This window comes from Chionomys nivalis, chromosome 3 (assembly GCF_950005125.1).
Source record: "Chionomys nivalis chromosome 3, mChiNiv1.1, whole genome shotgun sequence".
In the NCBI taxonomy this organism is placed as follows: Eukaryota; Metazoa; Chordata; class Mammalia; order Rodentia; family Cricetidae; genus Chionomys; species Chionomys nivalis.
In genome coordinates this window covers 81,240,519-81,255,154 of record NC_080088.1, presented here as the reverse complement: position 1 = coordinate 81,255,154, position 14,636 = coordinate 81,240,519, and the positions used below count along the sequence as shown (strand labels likewise).

Here is a 14,636-nt window from a genome sequence, read left to right as displayed (position 1 = left end):
GCTCTGTCTCCACTTGTAAGCAGCCAGGACCCCAAGCTCATGCGATGGTGCTGCCCAGACTGAGGGGGAGGGGTCTTCCCTCCCCAGTTCAAACCTCTCTGAAAACAGCCTCACAGACCCACCCAGAGGTACGTCTCCCAGACGAGTCTAAATGGAGTCACTCTGAGAGCGAGATGAACCATCATAGAACATTAACAGAACAAAGTAAAAAGTAAGCTATCACTCTGTCCAGCTGCACCACTGATGCTCTTAAGAGGCTCGACTTCCCGCCAACCTGCTCTTCCCTTCGGTGACATATGCACACGTAGAGGCCTACGACTGTAAAAGTTACCCCAGGAGTTCTGTTATGATCCACATCTGGTCACGGGGAAGCAGCTGTTAGATTGCCCATTGCTCAACTTGCCTTTCTCAGAGGTAGCTATCCAAGCCTAGACAGCAATTGCATAGTGTGCTAGACACCACTGCTGCGCTGTGGAGAGAGGACAGAGTTCTGATCTGCTTCCTGAAAACCCACTCTTGTCTGCAGTGCTAGTGAAGAGGACCAAGGCCCAACAACCTGCTCTGCCCCAACCATCTTGTTTCTCTCTGGGACTCATTGTACACATGATATGGCGAAGGAGAGATGTTGGCAGCCCTAGCCAGCCCTAGAGAAAGCCTATGAGGAAGAGGCTCAGGCTAGAGGACCCCAGTAAGTGATTTCACTTCCTTTAAAAATATTACAGATGGAACACAGGCTCTTAGTTACCATGTCACCAGAGGCCAGCAGCAGCCTCAAATACTCTCTCTTCGGAGGCTCTTCAGAGATTAGGATGTTCTCTTATTTCCAGACTTTTGACAGTTCAGACTACAGAAACTCTAGAGTCCTGACCTCGGCTACCTTTTGAGACATTGGATATACCCTATGTATACCTTATGACCCAAGATATTTTTTTCCCATAGAGATCCCAAGGTAATACAGGCCAGCCTGTAGCAAAAACCTTTTCTGGTCCCCCTATTCCTACAGTCCCTCCCTGAGTGTGTTTTCCTGTGGGAACACTGAGAGACATTCTCTATGCCCACTTCTCACTTCATTGTGTCGTAATGGGTTGTTGATGTCTCTCAGAGCTTCCACATTTAGACCTTCCTTCCTTCCTTGGTCTTTCCTCAGGGTAAAAAGAAGCCAGGCTCCCTCCAGAAGCCCCCCAGGTTCAATTACAGTCATGCAGACTGTATGGAGAAATTGGTCAACTGCATAGCAACTTCATTTATCCCTATATTCCTCAGTAGCTGTACAAAATTCACCACCAGCTGGGGAGTTTTGGACCTGATATTGGAAGAGTGAGCGTCTATACCCAAGTTGAGGTGCTCAAGTGGCCTGGTCTGGTTTTGGAAGCACTGTGTTCTTCTTAAGGGCTCTGTGCTCTCATAGAACAAGTATGATTGTAACCTGGCAGTGATGGTCCTGGGACTGGTGCTTCAAAGTGACATGGCCAGATATGGGGGAATGGGAGGAACCTAGTTTGTGTCATTAATTTTTAATAATCGGTGTGAAACACTACTTTTTCTTATGCCTTATGCAAAGTCTTTTACCCATTTGTAATGAAGGCTTTAGACCATAACTGAGTTATATTGGATTAATGGAGTCAGACAAGGACTGGGGTCCCCTAAGAAGTCCTGCACCAACCAAAAATCACAGCAAGTGGCAGCTTGGGTTCTACTTGTCGCATGAAGATCCTTGAAAAGATATGACCAGAGCCCCATCTTCTGGCCCTCAGCATAGAAATCCTAACAGTGCCCAGTGCCCTTACTCTCTGGCCTCTATTCCTACACCAGATTCAAATAGAGCCCTCTAGATCTCTTGGTGGGTTGGGGACATATGACTGTAGAGGTGACACCCTCATGGAGTGCCACAGGTGTGGATCCTTCTAGCCCAAGTGTGTGTAAAGGTAGCAAACAAAGAAGTCAGTGGGTGTTGGAGTGGGATGTTTGGGGTGGCTAGAGTTGAGGACTAAGTCATTACCAATCACCCTCCTATTAGAATTCCCAGTAGGTGCATGGTACCAGAAACATCACCTGCAGGTGGAGAGAAAATAAGAGATCTCCAGTGGTCCCCTTGGTTCTGAGTAGCAGAGGGATGGACTGAACTTAATAGGCCCCAGGGGAATCCATTGGCACCACAGCACTGCCCATTTTGCCTAGTCTGTCCTCTAAGGGAAACAAAGGGTATGGAAACTGTCTATACATAGCCTTGCACCATGGGAACGCTATGTCCAGCAGCACGTGGGAGGGTAGGATTTGCCTTCTCTGATAGTGCCCACTGCTGTGCTTGTAAGATAGCCCAGGCTCCTGCCTCAATTCCCACTGACCTGCTGTTGCACCCCCCATCCCAAGCTGCAGTGCCATATGCTCATTTCTGGCATTCTGGAAACAAAAATGCCCCTGCCCCCGCCCAACCAGGATTCTTGTCTCCAGATCCACCCACTGTGAAGCAGCTGTTAGACTGCACATGGCACGGATTGCCTTCTCACACCCAGCCAGCCCAGGCTGGGAAGCTTTAGCCTTATCTGTTAGTGACCACTGATCACTTGTGAGAGAGGCTCAGCTTCTGACTCGCCTTCCCACCAACCTCTTCCCTACAGTGGCATATCCACACATATAGGCCTATGACTGTAAAAGTTACCCCAGGAGTTCTGTTATGATCCACATCTGGTCACGGGGAAGCAGCTGTTGGATTGCCCATGGCTCAACTTGCCTTTCTCAGCGGTAGCTATCCAAGCCTAGACAGCAATTGCATAGTGTGCTAGACACCACTGCTGCACTGTGGAGAGAGGACAGGGGTTCTGATCTGCTTCCTGACAACCTGCTCTTGTCTGCAGTGCCGGTAAAGAGGACCAAGGCTTCTGACTGGACTGCCTGACAACCTGCTCTGGCCCAACCATCTGTTTTTCTTTTCTGTGATTGTGGATAGATGAGTTGTTCCAAGGATTTTGGTGTCTCCAGACCTGGCTAATCCGAACCAGGTGATAAACTACGTGAATTACCACATGCATTCTTCAGCCGTAGCTCTCCATGTAAAGTGTCTCAGGAAGAATCCGAGAATGCAGTTCCCAAAGAAGACGAGGAGGCCTGGGTTATGTGAATGGTAAGGTAGAGGTGCTTTCAATGATAGTTTCCAGCAGGGAATTCTCCAGAAGCTTTGACCTGGATCCAGAGCCAGGCACCAGAAGGTAAGACACCCTGTTTTGCAGGCAAGGACTTGGGATTTTTATGTGAAAAGGGTTTTGTTTTTCATAAGAATAGTTAAGTTCTTTCGTGACCTTCAATGCCATCTAAGGAAAGATTCTATCCTGGAAACTTCTAGGCTGCCTCCAATAACAGTTAGTCCCTAGTCCCTTTCTGCTCTCAAGCTGTGGCATCTTCAGTGCAGCAACTCCTGAATTCCCAGGATTCAGGACCAGTCAGGGACAACAGAAATTCTGGATAGAGACCAGCTTTTGTGAGAGCCACAGGGAGATTCGTCACACCAAGAGGAATTTGTGGTATGGAAACGACTACTAAGGAACCAAGGGTGCCCTGCCCAGTGCAGCTTCTGCTTGTTCTGTGCTTGGATCAGGCTCTGCCCATATCTTCCTCTGATAAGGAACACTGCTATTCTGCAGAGAGACATAGTCTGAATCTTCTTTCAAGCAACCTGCTTTTCTCCCAAACACCATAGGATTTTCTCTGGCATTGTGGATGGGGAAAATGTTCCGAGGATTTATGTAATTTTCCAGACCTGGTCAGCCTGAATCAACTGTTGAATTATATTACTCTCCCCATGGTTTTCTCAGGCCTAGCTGTCTATGTCTAGGATATTCTATCATTACTGGTAGGTAAAGAGTATAAGAATTGAGTGCCTGAAGAAGATGAGAAGTCCTGACATAGGTGCCTGGCAAGGTAGGAGATGATTTGAGGGATGGATTCCACCAGGGAATTTTCAAGAAGCTTTGTCCTGGAACCAGAGCTGGATCCCACAAAGTGAGACATCCTGTTCGGGGATCAGAGACTGGGGTTCTCTGATATGAAAGAGTCTTGTATGCCATGCAAGGCCACCTTAGGGAAACTCAGTCCATTCTAGAAACTTCTGAACTGCCTCTAATAATGGTTAATTCCTTTCTGTCCTTACGTTGCAGGCTCTTCAAGGCAGCAACTCCTAAATTCCCATCTCAAGACCTGTCAGGGAAAACAGAAACTTTGGAAATAGACTAGCTTCTGTGAGAACAACACGGAGGTCTATCACACCAAGACAATAGATATCATGTTTATGGAAAAGGATGCAGAGGAACCAAGTGTACCAAAAGAGCTTGTTGTGTGCTTAATTCAGGGTCCGCCCACATCCTCCTCTGATAGGGACCACTGCTGTCTGCTGAAGAGAAATAAGTCTTCTGATTCTACTTTTCTTCAACATACTCTTTCCATGAAAAAATGGTCATAGGCACTCTGTGAGTCTTCAGATATAGTCATACTGAACCAGGTTTTGAAGTACATAAGTCTTCACATGGCTAAATCATGCCTTGCTCTTCATGTCCAGAATGCCCTATCATGTGGATAGTGAAAAAGTAGTCTAAGATGTCAAGGCCTGATGAAGATAGAGGAAGCCTGGGATATAAGCCTGGTAAAGTAGGAAGTGGCTTCTAGGATGGGTTCCCACAGAATTCTCCATAAGCTTTGACCTAGAACCAGAACCAGACACCAGAAAGAATTTTTTTTTTTTTTTTTTTTTTTTTTTTTTTTTTTTTTTTTTTTTTTGTGGGAAGGACTGGGGAAAAGGTCTTGTATAACTTGCAAGACCATCTTGGGGAAACTCACCCCATTCTGGAAACTTCTAGGCTGCCTTCAATACTCTTTAATCTCTTTTTCTCCTTAAATTGTGAGCTCTTCAGGGAAGAACTCCTGAATCCCCAGTCAGAGACAACAGAATCTGGAAAAAGACAAGCTTCTGCAAGAGTCATTGAGAGATATATCACACCAAGAGGATGTTGTAGTTATGGAGATGGTGGCTATGGAGCCAAGTGTGCCATAAGCTTGGCAGGTGGATCTCCTGCTTGTTGTATGCTTACATAGGACTCTGGCCAACTCCTCCTGTGATGGAGACCACTACTGTCTGCTAAAGAGACACAAGGCTTCTAAGTCTATTTTCCTCCAGCCTTCTCTTCCCAACACCATGTTTCTCTCTGGGATTGTTCAAGGGAAAAATGTTCTGAGGATTTTTGTGAGTCTCCAGACCTGGTCAGCCTGAACCAGCTGTTGAACTATGTGAGTTCTCCACATAGATGTGCAGGCCTAACTGTCCAAACACATGTTCTCATATCAAGCTGATATACCAAGAGTTCAAGAATTCCATGTCTTCAAAGATGAAAAGACCTGATGTAGGTGCTAGGTAAGCGAGGATATTCTTTCAGTGATGGGTTATGCCAGGTAATTCTCCAGAATCCTTGACCTGGAAGAAAAAAATGAACAACATACAGTAAGATGTTCTTTTGTGGTAGGAGGTACTTGGAATTTTCTGGTATGAAAAGGTCTTGTGTGTCCTGCAAGGCCTTCTTGGGGAAATTCACCCTCTCCTGGAAGCTTCTAGACTGCCTCTAAATATGGTTTATTTTATCCTGTTCTTAAGGTATGGGATTTTCAGAGCAGAAACTCCAGAATTCCACTTTAGGATCACTCATGGACAACAGAAAATCTGGATCAGAGACCAGCTTCTGTGAGAACCATGGGGAGATTCAACAATAAGGATATTGTGCTTATGGAAATGGTGGCTATGAAAGCAAGTGTTCCAAAATCCCAGCCAGTGCAGTGGTCTGTATTCTGTCAATTATATTTTAAATAAACGCTGATTGGTCAGTAGCCAGGCAGGAAGTATATGTGGGACAACCAGACAGGAAGTAGAGGCGGGTAAATGAGAACGGGAGAATTCTGGGAAGAGGGAAGCCCCCTCTGCAGTCCTGTCCAGACACTGAAGAAGCAAGATGTGACTGCTGCCCCGCTGAAAAAAGTACTGAGCCATGTGGCTAACACAGGTAAGAACAATGGGTTAATATAAGTTGTAAGAGTTAATAAGAAGCCTGAGCTAATGGGCCAATCAGTTTATGATTAATGTAGACCTCTGTGTGATTTCTTTGGGGGCTAAATGGCTGTGGGACCTGGTGGGAGGACAGAAACCAGGCAGGACAGAAACCCAGACAATAGTGCAACATGTTTGTTATGGTCTTAGATCAGGCTCTGCCAAGTCTTCAACTGTTAAGGTTCACTGCTGTCAGATGAAGGGAGACAAGGCTGCTACCTTCTGCCAATCTGCTCTTTCCATCAGCTCTATACATTTTGTCTAGGACTGGGCATGGAAAAGGATGACTGGAGGAGATTTGTGAGTCTCCAGACAAGGTTAGGCCTAAACAACAGGGGAACTATATAAGTCTCCATATGGCTTTGTCAGACCTAGCTGTCCTCTTCCAGGATATCCTGGAATTTGGTGCCCTGCACATAACAGGTATTTCTACCACCTGCTGTTTCTACTTAGCTTGTAGGCACACAGCTTGTAAAGTAATATTCCAAGAAGTCAATGCCTGAAGAAGATGAGGTCTGAGGTAAGTTTCCAGAAAGGCAGGAGGTGGTTTCAGTGATGGGTTCCATCAGGGAATACTCCAGAAGCTTTGAAATGGAACTGGAACATGACAACAGAAGGTAAGATGTTCTGTTGTGGGGCAAAGTACTGAGGATTTTCTGGCATTAAAATGTCTTTTATGATCTGCAAGTGTTGTGGTAATTACTTTAATTATGTAAAGATGTGTTACATTTGTTTATGCTGTGGAATATTACTTCAACTTTGTAATGATGTGTTATATTTGTTTCTGTCGCCTTTGTAAGTGATGTAAAGATGTGTTACATTTGTGCTGCATTTGTTTAATTATGTAAATATGTGTTGCATTTGTTTCACCTTGCCTGCCTAAGGCACCTGAGTGTTGTAATAAAAAGTTGAGCAGCCAGTAGCTAGGCAGGGGAGGGACAGGGAAGGATAGAAGGCAGAAAGAATAACTAAGACAAAAAATCTTGGTAAAAAGAGGAGGATGAGAGAATGAGGAGAAAGGAGGGACACATCCACGGCCAGAAACCAGGCAGCCATCAGCTAGACATGAGACAGCAGGAAAGTAAGATATACAAAAAGAAAGAAGGTAAAAGCCCCAAGGCAAAATATAAGGAGAAACAGATTAAAATAAGAACTAAGCTAAGTGTCCCATTTGACTACCACATTCTCTTGATAATAGATTTTAGTGGCTATGCTTATGGGATAGAGTAAAGTTGCCTGATCTGAAGAGAGAGGGCTTTCCAGTGTTCTCCCTCTATATGAAATGGCTGAACAGGAAACCATTGAAAAAAAAAAGAAAAAAAAAAAACTAAGCTAAGGCTGAACTTCCAAACTAATAATAAGTCTCTGCGTCATCATTTGGGCACTGGAAGATGACCCAAAAGAATGCCCACTATACTTGGCACCCAGTATGGAGCATGAATTTCCACATAGGGCCCAAGATAACTTAAGGAAAAAAAGATGCTGGTCCACTAAATAGAAGTAGAAATAGCATGCTGGAAGAAACACCTGTCATAGTGCACGGCACCAAATTCCTAGAAATGAAGTGAATAAATGCAGTTCGCTAAGAGACCACAGATACTAGGATGGACTACTATACTCAGCAAAACTTTTAATCACCATGGAAGGAGAAAACAAGATATTTGATGACAAAACCAGATTTAACCAATACCGATCCACAAATCCAGTCCTACAGAAAGTACTAAAAGGAGTACTCCAACTCAAGGAAGTTAACTACACCCACAAAAACACAAACAGAAACAAGATTCATTGCCCCCACCACACCCAAGCTTATCCAAGGAGTAAACAACTGGTGGGGCATGTGACCCCAACCTTGATAGCTGCCTGTAAGTCATATTAAGTCTGGGGACCCAAGAAATGAAGCATTGGAAGCCCAGGAAAATCTTCACTTTTCTGACCCTTTTGTTTGACATTCATAGGCTCTGCTTGAGAGATCAACACTATTTATTTATGCACTATTTTTTCGGGAAAGGAACACAATTGGTGAATGCAAGTCATGCCCTAAAAGCACGGTCTCACAGCACAATATGATGTAGTAGCCCCACTAGGTTTAACTGCAAACGTGTCACAGCTGCTGTCATCTGAGGAGAGCCTCAATTGAGGAGTTGGCCTAAATCATTCAACTGGGCCCCTGGGCATGTTAGTGAGGCTCTTTCTTGATTATCAATTCATGTAGGAGCTCAGCCCACTGCGTGAGGGTCCATCCCTAGGTAGGTGGAAATGAACTGTATAAGAAAGCTAGCTGGGTATAAGTCAGCCAGCAAGCCGTTAGCAAGGAGCATTCTCTATGAGCCCTGCTGTAATTCTTTGGTTGTGAAACGAGATCCTTTGATACCTAGGATCTATAGTGAATTTCAAAAATTAAGCATAAAGAAATCTCCCAGTCATTGGGAAATATGAATTAAAATTGTGTGGTGGTACCATCTCATCCTAGTCACAATCGTCACATTCAGAAAACAAGAGCTACCAGGGAGGAGGTCTTGTACACTGTTGGTTAGACTGTGACCTGGTGTAGCTGCCACGGAAATCAATGTGGAGGGCTGTTTGTGACTGTTCTCAATGCTATGACAAAAATCCCTGACAATATTTGAGGGAAGAGGGGTATCTTGGGGCTCCTGTTTAAGAATTAACCCATCCTGGTGGGGAAGGCACAGGGACAGGGATCTGAAATGGTCGGTCACATTGTCTCTTCAGTCAGAAAGTAGATGAATCTCGGTGCTCAGGCTCCACTTCACTTTTTAAGCAGTCAGGACCCCCAGCTCATGAGATGGTGCTGCCCAGACTGAGGGTGGGTCTTCCTTCCCCAGTTAAACCTGCCTGGAAACAGCCTCACAGACCCACCCAGCAGTGTGTATCAGGTGATTCTAAATGCAGCCAGTCTGATGGGGTGATCAACTATATCAGAGAAAGTTCAAAACAAAACACTAAAACTGGCATATCACTCAGCTGAGCCACTCCAGAATCTAAATGAAATGAATCTAGGTCATATTACCACACTACATTCTTCCATAACCATGTGTGACTAGAGTTATGACAGGTGACAGAGAAGACGAATCTCCATATTTCATTTGCAGACGTATGATTTTTTTTACATTACACTGTTGATAATACTATGCACATACATTGAGCCTGTTCAGTGAATTTACTAAATTCTTAACCATTTATCAAGGACAGTAGGGGATTAAGGTAACCTGTCTTCATTCAAAAATAAATTTGAATCTAGGTGTTCTGGAACACAAATTTCTTGATGAACACACATGGACTCAAGAGGGAAATTCACACTTCAGTAATGATGTCACCTCTGCACATAACCTTTAGGACAATTGGTTTTTGTGGCTGAAGAAGCCATCATCTACTAGACATCAAGGGACCTTAAACAAAGACAGTGAGAAGGAATGAGGGAGCCATCCCCAACTCCAGAAGAAAATAGAAAAGGTCCATTAAAGGCAATGGTGATTTACACACACATCAAAGCTACTTGGCCTGCTAATGCATATTATTTAAACTCTGACAAGACTGCACAGTGAAAGCAATCTCCAAAACATGTTCCTAGTCAAATATTTATTGAGCACTTGATGTATATATGGCCTGATAAAAAATTGTCTCTATGCCCTCTTTATTGATTTAAATTTCAAGAAAAAGGGAGAGTAATATCATAGATATTATGGACAAAAATGCATACTGTTTTGAAAACTTTATGCAGACAAGACAAAAGGCCCTTCAGCTCTTATCTGGCTCCAGATAATTGATTTGACCAGATAATCAATTATTAAGCACTGAATGAACATGTTTCCATTTTTATTAGTTAGGGAATATTTAGTCAAAAAAATATGAGCCCCCCACAAAATGTTATGTGTACAGAGAACTCTCTTTCTTACCTGTGTTTTCTCACAAAGTTGGAAGAAGTTCTGCGGGACCCTGATGAGAGGGAGTTTCCTGTGGGAATACCTCCTGCCATGGCAGTTCCTGGGTCCATTCCCAAAGGCCGGGAATGCAAAAGGATCAGTTCTGCCTTTGTTCTTTTTGTTGAATCTAGTGACACAGGAAAACATGAATAAGATCCAGAAGAGTTACACTAAATATTTTTGGACACAGGTAGTTTTATGGGGAGTTGTTGGAATTCTTATGTGGGTGGGCATTTGATGTGGGAGTTCCCTCTGTATGCAGTGATTTCCTTTAATGAATAAAGAAACTGCCTTGGTCTGTTGATAGGGCAGAACTTAGGTAGGTGGGGAAGATGGAACTGAATTCTGGGAGAAAGGAGAGTCAGAGAGAGAAGCCATGGATCCTCTGCCTGAGAAAGACGCCAGTTATAATCTTTGCTGGTAAGCCACTGCCATGTGGCAATATACAAATTAGTAAAAATGGGTTAAATTAATATGAGTTAGCCAATAAGAAGCTAGAGCTAATGGAACAAACAGTGATTTAATGGATAGAGTTTCTGTGTGGTTATTTTGGGGCTAAGCTAGCTGGGCATCTGGGATGAACAAGCAGCTCCTTCCTTGCAATAGACATTTGCATGCTAAGTATCCTGCCCACTCCCATAGTCCTACATGAGTTCTCGGGATGTTTAGATGAGAGGAGGTGAATGCTGCTGCAAGTAAAGGCGTGTGTTCCCTGGGTCATGGTCAGTTATATTTGGCTCTGGAATACATTATCTCTTACCCATGTCAGTAAAAAGGCCAAGGGAAAAAGCACCTCGACCCTGACTTGACCCCATGTCCAAGTATAGGGCCAAAGGTTTGAAATTCCACCAACTCCTGTGCTTATCCCAAAGTCAGACCACAGAATCTCTGCAGTCCCTGAGTATGAAATCCCATCAATCCCTGAGCTTGCCTCAGAATCAGTCCACAAAGATCCACCAATTCCAAGCAACCATCATAAGCTCTCCCGCCCATCCCAAGGAACCATATATAAACCCCGTATCCTGTTCAGTTTGAGTCAAACTCCCTCAAAAGTCCACCCTTCTGGACTTTTTCCTTCCAATATGTCTTGACTGAGGTTTACTGTGTGGTAATGACACTTTTACCACAAGGGAGCAGAGTTGTGACAGTTCCTGGGATCTGAGCAGAGCTGCAATAGTTTCTCTTGGGGGAACCCTTCCTGGCAGAACCTGAGCAGAACAGTTAGGCTGACACTGAGGAAACCTTTCCCTGGAGCAGAGCTGCAGAGCTGCAAAGCTTACAGTGACTTCACGGTTTTGTCTCCCAGATGCCAAGAAACCTTTCCATCTGAGCTTGAAATGCTTAATCCCCAATTATAAAAGTAAATGGATGTGTTGTTTGACTTCTTTATTATTGTTATTAGTGTTCATTTTGTTTTGTTTTGAGGTAGTTTCAAGATGCTCAAACTGGCCTTAAAGTCACTATATAGTTGGTGATGACCCTGAAATAATGCTCCTTTCCCCTCCACCTCCTAAAAGTTGGGGTCAGAGGTATCTACTATATAGCACAAATGATGAGATTACACATATGTACTACCTCCTAAATGCTGGGATTACAGGAGTGTGCTACCTTAAATGCGGGGATTTCAGGTATATGCTACTTCCTAAATGCTGGGATTACAGGATCATGATACCTCTTAAATGCTGGGATTGAAGGTATGTACTACCTCCTAAGTGCTGGGATTATACATGTGTACTATGTCCCAAATACTGGGATTACAGATGTGTGTAACACCCTAAATTCTGAGAGTTCAGGTGTGTGCTACCTCCTAAATGCTGGGATTATAGGTGTGTGCTACCACGCCTGATTTAATGCTGTGATATATTGAACTAGCAGTCTGAGGTTTTGTGGAGAGCATTGTAGTCTATTGTCAGACGGAGGACAGGATCAGCCCTTTGTTTGTCTGATCCTGGGTAGAAAATAAAAGCTGGGAGTGACTACCGGGAGTATCACCAGCAAGCAAACTACAGCAGCGGTTTCCAGAAGCTATCTTAAGAACTTCTCTCTGGGAAAGAACAGCCAGCATCCAAAGCCAATCTCTGTACAAGATACCCTGCCGCTGCAGTGACCACGGGGACCTCAGCCCTGCCGGCACCTAGAGGAGCAATCATGGGAGCTGTGGCCCCATCTGCATCTTGAGGGGTGATCATCTGAGCCTTGGGCCTGCCTGAAGCTGAAAGAGAAATCACAGGAGGCTCTGTTCTGTCACCATCAAAAGGAGCGTTCAATGGAGCCACAGTCCCCAACTATACACATGGGAGGAAGAGGGACTTCCTGAAACACAGGCAGGACTTATATTGATTGGAGGAAGAGATGAGTAGACAACATGGTAAAATACACTCAACAACATAAAGAGCAATACTGTGCCTCCAGAAACTAGTGTTTCTACAATAGTAAGACCTGAACATCTACACACAGATGAAGCAGATGGAAACGACCTTAAAAATAACTTTATGAAGATGATTGAGGCCCTTAAAGAGGAAATAAAAAATTCGCTTGAAGAAGTGGAGGAAAAGACAAACAAAAAACTAGAAGAAATCATCAAATCCTTAGAAGAAAACTAAGAAGAAGCAATCAAACAGAGGAAGAAAATGATTCAAGACAGGAAAACTGAAAGAGAGGCCAATAAAGAAAACACAAACTGAGGGAATTCTGGAAATGGAAAATTTGGATAAATGATCAGGAACCACAAATGCAAGCATAAACCACAGAATACAAGAGATGGAAGACAGACTCTCAGGTGTTGAAGATATGATAGAAGAAATCAAAGAAAGTGTTAATTTGAACAAATTCTTAACAGAAAATATCCAAAAATCTGGGACACCATGAAAAGATCAAATCTAAGAATAATAGGGATAGAAGTCCAGCTCAAAGGCACAGAAGATATATTCAACAAAATCATAGAAGAAAATTTCCATAACCTAAAGAAGGACATGCATATAAAAGCACAAGATGCTTGCAGAAAACCAAATAGACTGGACTAAAAAAAAGTTTCCTCACCACATAATAATCAAAACACTAAAATCAAAAACAAGACAAGGTTGTCCAGTCTCTCTATGTCTATTCAATATAGTGTTCAAAGTTCTAGCTATAGCAATAAGACAACAAAAGGAAATCAAGTGGATACAAATTGGATCTAAACTGAGATGACTCCCTAGTGCCAGAGGTTGCATGAATCTGTTAAAGAGACAGAGAAAAGTACAACAGAGTATCCTGGGAATAGACTCAGAAGTATACCATGCGATGCTCCCTTAATGTTAGAATGAGGACCCTAAGAGAGACATATATAGATCTAATCTTCATGGGAAGTAGAAAAAGACAAGATCTCCTGAGTAAATTGGGAGCATGGGGACCTTGGAAGAGGGTTGAAGTGGGGGGAGAAGCAGGGAGGGCAGCAGAGAAAAATGTAGAGTTCAATAAAAATCAATAAAAATAAAAAAGACTCTGCATTATAAACTTTAAATTGCAGTTACTTTTAAAAAAAATTTCTTGTCTGGCTGCTCCCACATCAAACCCCACATTTCTAATTTTTTTTTCGAGACAGGGTTTCTCTGTAGCTTCGGTGCCTCTCCTGGAACTAGCTCTGTAGACCAGGCTGGCCTCGAACTCACACAGATCTGCCTGCTTCTGCCTCCCGACTGCCACCACCTGGCTGACATTTCTAAATTCTGGTTTTTGTTTGTTTGTTTGTTTGTTTACCTTCTTCTATTTATTCACCTGTTCATCTGAGAAGGCTTAAGGTCTTTCATTTTTTGGACAAAAACTTTTAGAGACTGTAAAGTAGTTACAAGGTAACAGTTCCTCAAGACTCCATTTTTTTTTTTTTTTTTTTTTTTTTGTGGAGCATGTGCATTATGTGGTGACTATCTTCACTCTAAATTGGTTATGAGTCTAAACCCATCCTCACTGCTCTAACATCTGTAGAAACCACCTGAGGGGAGGGAGATGGATGCTCAGCTGTCACATCAAAGGAAGCGGCATTATTCTAGCAGTATCTGTCTTTGTTTAAGCCTTCCGCTGTTAGAGCAAGTATGTGAAACTTCCAAAAGACTGATATTTCAGCTATATAGAGCTACCTCCTAAGACTGGGATTACAGGTATATGCTACCATCTAAATGCTGGTATTGGAGGCATGAGCTATCCCCAAATTGCTGGGATTACAGGTATGTGCTACTTCCTAAATACTGTGATTACATGTATGTGCTACCTCTTAAGTGCTGGGATTAAAGGTGAGTATTACTATGCAAATTCCAGTATTACAGGTATGTGCCACCTCCTAAATGCTAGGTTTGCACCTACGTGCTACCTCCTAACTACTTGGATTACAGGTATGTGCTGTCTCCTAAATCCTGTGATTACAGGAGTGTGATACCTCCTAAATTCTGGGATTTCAGTTATGTGCTATCTCATAAAAACTGGAATTACAGCTGTGTGCTACCTCCTAACTTCTGGAATTTCAGGTATGTTACCGCTTAAAAGATGGAATTAGAGGTGTGTGCTACTTCCTGTATGCTGGAATTACAGGTGTGTGCAATCTCCTATGAACTGGGATTCCACGTATGTGCTACCTC

The 14,636-nt window shown here is 43.4% G+C and overlaps 1 non-coding gene across 1 annotated transcript; it reads left to right on the top strand.

The window, feature by feature from the left end:
• Window positions 1-7,245: 7,245 nt before the first annotated feature.
• LOC130872311 (small nucleolar RNA SNORA29) lies at window positions 7,246-7,382 on the top strand. The gene has a single exon (XR_009056919.1). It is a non-coding gene; the product is annotated as a small nucleolar RNA SNORA29 (small nucleolar RNA).
• Window positions 7,383-14,636: the final 7,254 nt, after the last annotated feature.